The sequence below is a fragment of the Moschus berezovskii genome, chromosome 12 (assembly GCF_049115385.1).
Source record: "Moschus berezovskii isolate FMDL1 chromosome 12, NW_MosBer_1.0, whole genome shotgun sequence".
In the NCBI taxonomy this organism is placed as follows: Eukaryota; Metazoa; Chordata; class Mammalia; order Artiodactyla; family Moschidae; genus Moschus; species Moschus berezovskii.
The window spans coordinates 58560704-58570147 of NC_142471.1; the positions used below are offsets into that span (position 1 = coordinate 58560704).

The 9444-nt window shown below is 46.5% G+C and overlaps 1 protein-coding gene across 2 annotated transcripts in view; it reads left to right on the forward strand.

The window, feature by feature from the left end:
• The first annotated feature begins 9213 nt into the window (after positions 1–9213).
• PCGF5 (polycomb group ring finger 5) overlaps positions 9214–9444 on the forward strand; it is a 145658-nt gene continuing 145427 nt past the window's right edge. The window contains exon 1 of one of the 2 annotated variants that reach the window (XM_055425097.2): positions 9214–9361. The gene's annotated coding sequence lies outside the window, so the exon portion shown is untranslated. The remainder of the gene's footprint in view (positions 9362–9444) is intronic. The other variant, XM_055425100.2, reaches the window with a different exon arrangement.

A 9444-nucleotide genomic window follows, 5' to 3' on the forward strand; every position in this document is an offset into this window, starting at 1 on the left:
TGCAGTGAATGGGGGCTACTCTTTGTTGTGATGCACAGGCTTCTCACTGCCGTGGCTTCTCTTGTTCAGGAGCACAGGCTCTAGGCACACAGGCTTCAGTAGTTGGAGCACATGGGCTCAGTAGTTGTGGTGTGCGGTCTCAGTACTTATAGCTTGTGCGCCCTTAAAAGAGTGTGCAGGATGCAGCAGTCACGGTGCATGGGCTTTAGTTGCTCTGCGGTATGTGGAATCTTCCCAGACAAGGGATGGAACCTGTGTACCCTGTGTTGGCAGGTGGATTCTTATCCGCTGTACCACTAGGGGAGTCCTTCATGTCTTCTTATGGCTGCATTTTTTTTCAGTCGTGGAATTCCTAGCCTTTGAGCCTTCTGGAAATATATTAAGAAAACCACTGATATTAAAAACTAAACATTTTGGGAGAAGACACTTGTAAATTCCTTATATTATTATTTCCAGGCATCATAATCTAACTCACAAAAAATAAATGAAGTGCAAGTCTCGGGTCTGGTTCTAGCTTCCCCCATCATAGGCTGTGTAGTTGTACATCCGACACTTGGTTTCCCTGGGTCTTGATTCTTTACTGTAAAAGGAATCACATGGCCTCTGTTATCTACAAAAGTCCTTCTGGCTTTAACATTGTATGATTCCAGGATCTATGAAAATCCCATGATTGGAAGGCCAAGGTCAAATGCTATGAATCAGAAAGACCAGATGTTCAAATATAAACAGCCAGATGCTCAGGGGGCAGTGATACTTAAGGAAAGCAAGGGAGCAGGGAAGGCCTGGTGTGTCAACCCAATGCAGAAAGTGAGTGGGCCAAAGAAGAATGCAAGGAACACCTGGGAAGGAACATCAAAACCAGTAATGAGGGGGTTTGTTTTGTTTTTATCATCATCAAAGGGAAGAAGACTTAAATCAGACCATTTGATGCAAAAGGTACCCTAAGGGAAGGAAATGAAATACTATAATACAGACCAAAAGAATTATTTGCTGGGAAGCCACTGGGGAGAGTCTCTTCCCTAAATTGTCTTCTGAGGCGGAAAAGCAAACAGTGCTAGACAGAGAGAATGTTCTGGTCCCAACCACGAGAAAGCCCTAAAGGAACTCTAGCACCATAAGAAAACAAATCTTTAACTTGTCTCTGTGAACTCTTCCTGGGCTAGAGATGGCCTGTGTGAGTCCCATTTTATCAAGAATATTGCAGGGATGGGGAGGACCAGGGTGATTACAGGGCCCCAGCAGTGCAAGAATCCCTAATCATCCTTCCATCCTCTCTTTAGGAAGCAGAAATACGTGGTACCCAGCAAACTGGATTCCCACTGTGATGCTAAGGCTCAGCTTCTGAAAGAAATTGGGAAGGAAGGCAGAAAAGTGGATTTCTCCTCTCTTTAATAGTACTCATAATAAAAACAACAATAAAATAACTACCATTTACTAAGTGCTTTCTATGTACCAGTCTGTGGTATACAGGTTTGTCCAGGTTTGACTGCCCAGTTCTGAATCTTGGTTCAGTCACTTCTTGGCTTGTTAATCTTTGGAAAGTTTCTGAACTCCTTTGGACCTTAGTTTTCTCATCTAGAAATAATAATGGATCTATGTTAAAGGGTCAATATGATACAATTCATTTAAAGAGCTTAGGCTAATGCCTGGTCCATAGGCATTATGGACTCAACAAATATTGCCTATGACAACTATTGTTACTGATCATTTTGCATTTATTATTTCACCTAATTCTCAAGCAAACCTATGAGTTAGGCGCATGTACTGATAGGTCAGGAAGCAACAGTTAGAACTGGACATGGAACAACAGACTGGTTCCAAATAGGAAAAGGTGTACGTCAAGGCTGTATATTGTCACCTTGCTTATTTAACTTATATGCAGAGTACATCATGAAGAACGCTGGGCTGGAAGAAGCACAAGCTGGAATCAAGATTGCAGGGAGAAATATCAATAACCTCAGATATGCAGATGACAACACCCTTATGGCAGAAAGTGAAGAGGAACTCAAAAGCCTCTTGATGAAAGTGAAAGAGGAGAGTGAAAAGGTTGGTTTGAAGCTCAACATTCAGAAAACAAAGATCATGGCATCTGGTCCCATCACTTCATGGGAAATAGATGGAAAAACAGTGGAAACAGTGTCAGACTTTGTTTTTTTGGGCTCCAAAATCACTGCAGATGCTGATTGCAGCCAGGAAATTAAAAGACGCTTACTCCTTGGAAGGAAAGTTATGACCAACCTAGATAGTATATTAAAAAGCAGAGACATTACTTTGCCAACCAAGGTCCGTCTAGTCAAGGCAATGGTTTTTCCCGTGGTCATGTATGGATGTGAGAGTTGGACTGTGAAGAAGGCTGATCGCCGAAGAATCAATGCTTTTGAACTGTGGTGTTGGAGAAGACTCTTGAGAGTCCCTTATATTGCAAGGAGATCCAACCAGTCCATTCTAAAGGAGATCAATCCTGGATGTTCATTGGAGGGACTGATGCTGAAGCTGAAACTGCAATACTTTGGCCACCTCATGCGACGAGTTGACTCACTGGAAAAGACTCTGATGCTGGGAAAGGTTGGGGGCGGGAGGAGAAGGGGACGACGGAGAATGAGATGGCTGGATGGCATCACCGACTCTGTGGACATGAGTTTGAGTGTACTCCGGGAGTTGGTGATGGACAGGGAGGCCTGGCATGCTGTGATTCATGGGGTCGCGGAGAGTTGGACACGACTGAGCGACTGAACTGAACTGAACTGAACTGATAATATCACCACTTAACACACCGAGGACATGACAGTTCATAGAAGTTGCCTAAGGTTGCACAGCTAATTACTAGTATCAGTTCAGTTCAGTTTAGTTCAGTTCAGTCACTCAGTTGTGTCCGACTCTTTGCGACCCCATGAATCACAGCACGCTAGGCCTCCCACCAACTCCTGGAGTTCACTCAAACTCACCTCTATCGAGTCGGTGATGCTATCCAGCCATCTCATTCTCTGTCGTCCCCTTCTCCTCCTGCCCCCAATCCCTCCCAGCATCAGAGTCTCCAGTAGCATTACTAGTATAGGTTTCAGAACTGGAAAGCCTTGACAATAATAAACTTGTGTTTCATGGATAGTCTAAATGCATGTTGAATTTGACTTTACATGGCAAAATGTCACCATTTAATTATAGCTATTAAAAAACACATATATATGGAATTTAGAAAGACAGTCCTGATGATCATACATGCAGGGCAGCAAAGGAGACACAGATGTAAAGAGGAGACTTTTGGATTCAGTGGGAGAAGGCGAGGGTGGGATGATTTGAGAGAACAGCATTGAAATATGTACATTACCACGTGTAAAAGAGATGACCAGTGCAAGTTCGATGCATGAAGCAGGGCACCCAAAGTTGGTTCTCTGGGAGAACCCAGAGGGATAGGGTGGGGAGGAAAGTGGGAGAGAGGTTCAGGATGCGGGGGGCATATGTATACCTGTGGCCAGTTCATGTTGATGTATGGCCAAAACCATCACAATATTGTAAAGTGCATGTATGCTAAATCACTTCAGTCATGTCCGACTCTGTGTGACCCCATGGACTATAGCCCACCAGGCTCCTCTCTCCACGTGATTCTCCTGGCAAGAATACCGGAGTGAGTTGCTGTGCCCTTCTCCAGGGGATCTTCCCAACCCAGGGATTGAATCTGCCTCTCTTATATCTCCGGCATTGGCAGGTGGAATCTCCACCACTACTGCCACCTGGGAAGCCCCATATTGTAAACCAATTATCCTCAAATTAATTTTTTAAAAACTTGAGTTATATTAAGATGGTTCTGCTAAGTTGATTCTGTATAAGAGGAGGAAATTGGAGAGAGACAATGAAACCATTTAACAACCTATTGTAGTAATACAGTTGTAAAAAGAAAAAGCCCTGAGTCATGGGACAACTCAGACTAGAAAGACAAGTCAGAGATATCCTGATGTGGAAGAGGAGGCCTGAAGAAAAAGAAGAGTCAAAAAACACCCATTTTAATCCTAAAGGGGCTCAAAGGATGGTGGTGACAGGTAGAAGTCAGGAAGGCAGTTGGTAATGCATAGTTTACTTTTAGATGGACAGAGCATGGAATGATGACAGAATTCAAGATTCTGTCACTGACATCTCTGTGCCTCAGTTTCCTCTCCTACAAAATGAGGAGTTGATCTAGAATTAACCCTTTGGATTCCTTCCAGCTTCCTAGAGGAAGCATGTAAATGAAGTATAGGAAGTGGAGAAAGATATGAGGGCTTAAAGAGTCAGTGAGTGCTCAAGGTATTGGGTCATCAGCCTGGCTTTGATATAAAAGAGGAAAATGAGATAATGATTGACATCTTTAAGATTAAAGAAAGCTGTGCCTTTTAAGAAATTACTTAGGTGGGATAATTAATATGTAGAATGGAGGCTATCTCCAAATTTACCTAATAAATCTAAACTAAAATGTGTAACAATCAAAGTCAAGTAGCCTTTATTTACAGGAGAGATAAGCTTCGGTTTGTGTGGTGTGATATGCAGGTGTTAGGGAAGTCCAGCTGCCCCCCAAATATTGTTCTGACTCTCATAAATACTGCCTGGGTTTCTACTATTAGAATGCTTTGAATGCAGTTTGTATTATAAAATGAACATTTATTTCACAATTAGCTGTTGTCATGCTTTCTCTGGTGAATTAGTGTAGCAGGCTGACAACCAGCTAAGGACAAACCAGCTGAGGAGACAAAGTTTTGGAGGAGGAGGCGGAAGGGATCCTCTTGGTGTGTACGGCATTGCTCGCATCAGTCAGTTCAACAATGTGTGGACACCTGTTGTCTCAAGCTACATTCCAGAGATGAAAAGGTGAGTAAATTGTGGTTCATCACTTCAAGATCCTTAGAGTCCAGAGAGTGGACAGCATGCAGTTCATAGAGCTGGGGAGTTTTGAAAAGCCAGACCAGGGACTCAGAAAGCAAAGATGGAGAGAAAAGAGATTCTCTACCATCACAGTTTTGTTGAAGGATTGGACACTCAAATTCAAGGAAGGCTTTTTCTTGATCCCAATGAGTTCTCCTAAGGAACTACCAAAATTTAAACTGGTAGGTTTGACACTCTATAGGCTGAAGAATGACAGATCACTCCGACTCTTTTAATTCAATGATATTTTGGCCCTTTGAAGTTTAAATTAGTAAAATCTGATGATATAAAAACTTGTCAACTGTATTGTTGACTATGAAATACATGTCCTTTGCTAATTTTCATGTCCCTCTCCTCTCCAGGAACTTCACATATATAGGATTAACTGTGCAGTGAGATTGCTGAGGCTGGTAGAAATGTAGAGGAATGTGAGCTAGAAAGATAACTGAGAACTTCTACAGACAGCAGACTAGGGCAACACCACAGCCCCACAGATGGCATTCAGCAAGTACCCTGAGACATAATATCTAGCAATGGAGAGGATACTCAACCACGGCTTAAAAGATTTGGCAGATCAGTTCTGGCTCTGGTATTTGCTAGTGAATAACTACAGGAAAACATTATAATCAGTTCAGTTCAGTAGCTGTCGTGTCCGACTCTTTGTGACCCCAATACTCACCTATATTTACTTAAGACAGACTATATGACATACTGTACCATGTGTTTTACTTGTAAAAACATTTAATTCTTACAACAACCCACTGAGGTAGGTTCTGTCAAGTTTCCTATTTTATAACAGAAGGAACACAGATAAGTTCAAGATCATATTACCTAACATTTGTCAAAGCAGGGATTTGAATACAGGTAGTCGACTCTAATGCCCATGTTTAACTACTTCAGTTACCTAAGTCTTTGAAGTCTGTTTGCTTAAAAATGGACATGTTGGGTCAGACAATGTCTAGATTGCTTTCTGTCTTTAGAATGTTATGATTCTACTGATATGAATTATACATCTGAGTGGTCTTAGAGTACTGAGCTCTAAAGAAATATTTCTGAAATCTGACCTTATTTCATAGCCATCCCTTGTGTTTAAGTCAAGTTGGACCATATTGTTCACTGTTCCACCAAGAATGTCCTTCCTCAATCTTCATCTATTGAAATCCTGTCCAGCTTTCAAAAGCCAACTGAAATGCAACCTTCAAATATCCATTTTCAATTCTTTGCAGATTTAGAGTGGAGATGTATGAAACTGTTGAGGGTTGAGATCTAGGAAAAATATCTGTGTTATTGAAAGGGAAAGATGTAGGATAAGGAGAAAAAAAGGGTGGAGGGAGACACTTGAAGATGAGGAAGGTTAAAAGGACCATTAGCAGTTTCACTGGTGACTTGCACCACAAAACCCTTTCCTCAGATGGGCAATTATGAAGCCACCAAAGTTCTATTAAGTGGTGCCCAGCAGGTAGGTGTGAGGTAAGGATTAAATGAGATAACATAGGTGAAATATCTAGCATAGTGTCTAGAGAAGCAACAATATGATAGTTCTGAATTGCATAACCTACAGAGGAACCTGCCCCTCTCCTTCAAGCTGAAGAAGGCTGCACTCCTGCCCAGGAAGGAGTAGGGCAGGCAGAGGTGGGAAGAGACTCAGTGGGAAATAGGTCAGGAGGAGGTTTATGGGGACACAAGGAGACAAATATGAGCCAGAGATAGAGAAATAAGCGAAACAAAGGAAGCATACGGGAGTCCTGGTAGAGAAGAGGTCAGAAGGAGACATGGAAGCCAAAGGGCAAAGAGAAAAAGAAAGAAAGAATTCTGGGGCTTGGAAAGAAAAAGTCTGTGCTGCCTGGGTCAGAACCCAGTGCCCACAGCAAGAGTCCTAGAGGTAACCAACGGAGGCACCCAAGTCCGGAGCACTCTGAGCCATTCTCACTTCACTGTTATGATCTGTTATTGGAGGGGTTCTGACCCTGTCTAGTCCCGCCTTCAGGGGATTTCTTCCCCTCTGTCTGCTTGGGAATCACCTCCGGCAGTAGTTATACTTCCTTCATGGCTCCAGCTCCCACTGGACAAGCCTTTCATGGTCCTGGCAGCTTCCTCCCTTAGTCTCTCCAGCCTCAGGGGAGGAGATGCACTCAGCAGTTGCTGATATTGGGGTTGCCTCACCTTCTCCTGCTTGTAATTCTAGTTCTTTCAACAGCTTTGCAACTAATGTGTATGCATGCTTGCTAGCAAAGTCGCTTCAGTTGTGTCCAACTCTTTGCGACCCAATGGCCTATAACTCACCAGGCTCCTCTGTCCATGGGATTCTCCTGGCAAGAATACTGGAGTGGGTTGCCATTCCCTCCTCCAGGGGATCTTCCCCACCCAGGGATCAAACCCATGTCCTGTACTTCTCCTGCACTGGCAGATGGGTTCTTTATCACTAGCGCCACCTTGGAAGTCCCTTTGTAACTAATGCACTGCTTTAAAAGATCACTATTGAAGTACCAGGGGTTCCCAGGTGGGGTTAGTGGTAAAGAACCTGCCTGCCAATGCAGGAGACTGTAAGAGACACAGCTTTGATCCCTGGGTTGGGAACATTCCTCTGGAGGAGGAAATGGCAACCCACTTTGGTATTCTTGCCTGGAAAATCCCATGGACAGAGGAGCCTGGTGGGCTATAGCCCATAGGATCGAAGAGTCCAACATGACTGAAGTACCTGGCAAAGACTTTACTTTCACTTGGATTGGCCCTTGGAGCTCAAAGAGAGCTTTCTCAGGGAAAACAGCACATCTAGTGAGAGAAAGAAATCCAGCCATTCCAAGAGTTAGGAAGAGTCAGGGGCCACTTCTCCAGTGTTTGATTGGAGAAGGACAAATCCACAGCGGCTGTCAAGAGTTGAGGGAATTATCTGTAAAACGACTGGGTCTGTGGCCACTCACATCTATTCCTCCATGATTTACTGTACTCACTTTGATCACCTTGAGCCTCAGCTTAAGGAACACCTCAGTTTTATTCCTCCAAGGGTTATTATGTACCCTGATGAGTACAGAGGGTACCTAGCCAGGTGTGGTGAGGTGGAGACACAGAGACAAATTGGGAGGACCTTCTGGGTTTTTGAAGTGTTCGCTTTGTGCAAGGTAAGATTTGTGGATGGTCTATCAAGAGACCCTCCTGACAGAGACTCTTTTGAGTTTCTGTTGTCCTGCAGAGTTGCAGATGCTTAATTTTTTTCTTCAGGCATCATCTCTCCCATCCCTAGAGTTCTGCTATTAATAAAACCAGGTTACTGTTTTTCAGAATCCACAGTCTAGTGGGGGCACAGAGTGGGCACATGACTGACCCTCAAGTCAGGCTGATGGCAGCCACACAGGAGGATTCTGCACAGGGGTCAGGAGGCTGCAGAGAGGTCAGGAGGCTGCACAGGGATAGACGGTGGACAAGCTGACAGGTTGCTAGCTGGACATGTCGAGGGGGCTATGGGTTTTCTAGCAGAACATAGAGCAGGATCAAAATCAATTGTGAAAGGACAGGGGCATAACAAAGGTTTGGGGGCTGAGGGTTGGGCACTGGAAAAGAGGCTGAAAGGTGGAGGCCCGGCTGTAGAGGACTCGGAGACTAAGGAAATGGGACTTGAGGCTCCAAGAGCCATTTGAGGATCTTGAGCGTCTTTTGGCAAGGTCACTTCTGGGATGGCTACTTGAATGCTGCCTGGAGGACAGATTTACAACAGAGAAGCTAAAGGCAGGAGAAGGAACTGCGATATCCCAGGGAGAGCTCAGACAGGAAGTCTCAGCTTGACCATCGCCAAAGGGGCATATCAACCTTTGAGCTGCTCTTCTCTCCATCAAGGGCAAGCGTCCTCCGTCTTCCATCTGTGTATGAGGGTGGGGACGGTGGGGGGTGGGGGGTGGGGAGGAGTGCCCCTTCTACGCTTCTATGGCTGGATGATACGATGACTCCAGCCTCAGAAGTTTCGAATTTCTCCTTGCCAAGGTCGGGCCCCTACAGGTGGGCGCCTGCGAGCCCCGGCCCCACGTGTGGGCCCCATGCCCGGCCGCCGCCTCGGCTCGTCCCCTCCAGGCCCGGACGCCGCCGCGGGCCGTGCCGGGCCGGGCGCTCCGGGAGCTGCGCGGCGGCTGCTCGAGGAGGCCTGGCGGGCGGCGGCGAGAGGCTGTGCCCCAGTTTGTGTCCAATCAGGGAGTGCAGGCTGTGCCCCGAGCCGGGCAGCAATGCGTAAACAAACCCACGGCAACTCCTCCGCCCCCTCGGCGCGCTCGCCCCGCGCCCGCCGTCGCCGCCGCCGCCGGCTCCGCTCTCCTCGCGCCCGCCCGCCCGGCCGCCCGGCCGCCCCCCCGCCGCCCCGCCCGCACCCTGCGGCCCCGCCCCGCCCCCGCCGGCGCGGGCGCCCTCCTCTACCTCCCCACGCGCGCGCGCTCGCGCACCACGCGCCCCGCGCGGCCCGCCCGGCTCGTGGCCTCCCGAGAGCAAGGTAAGGGCGATGCGCCGGGTCCCGGGCGGCTCCCCCGCCCGGCGCGGCCCGGGGAAGTTTCTGGCGTCGCTGTGTTCCGCTGG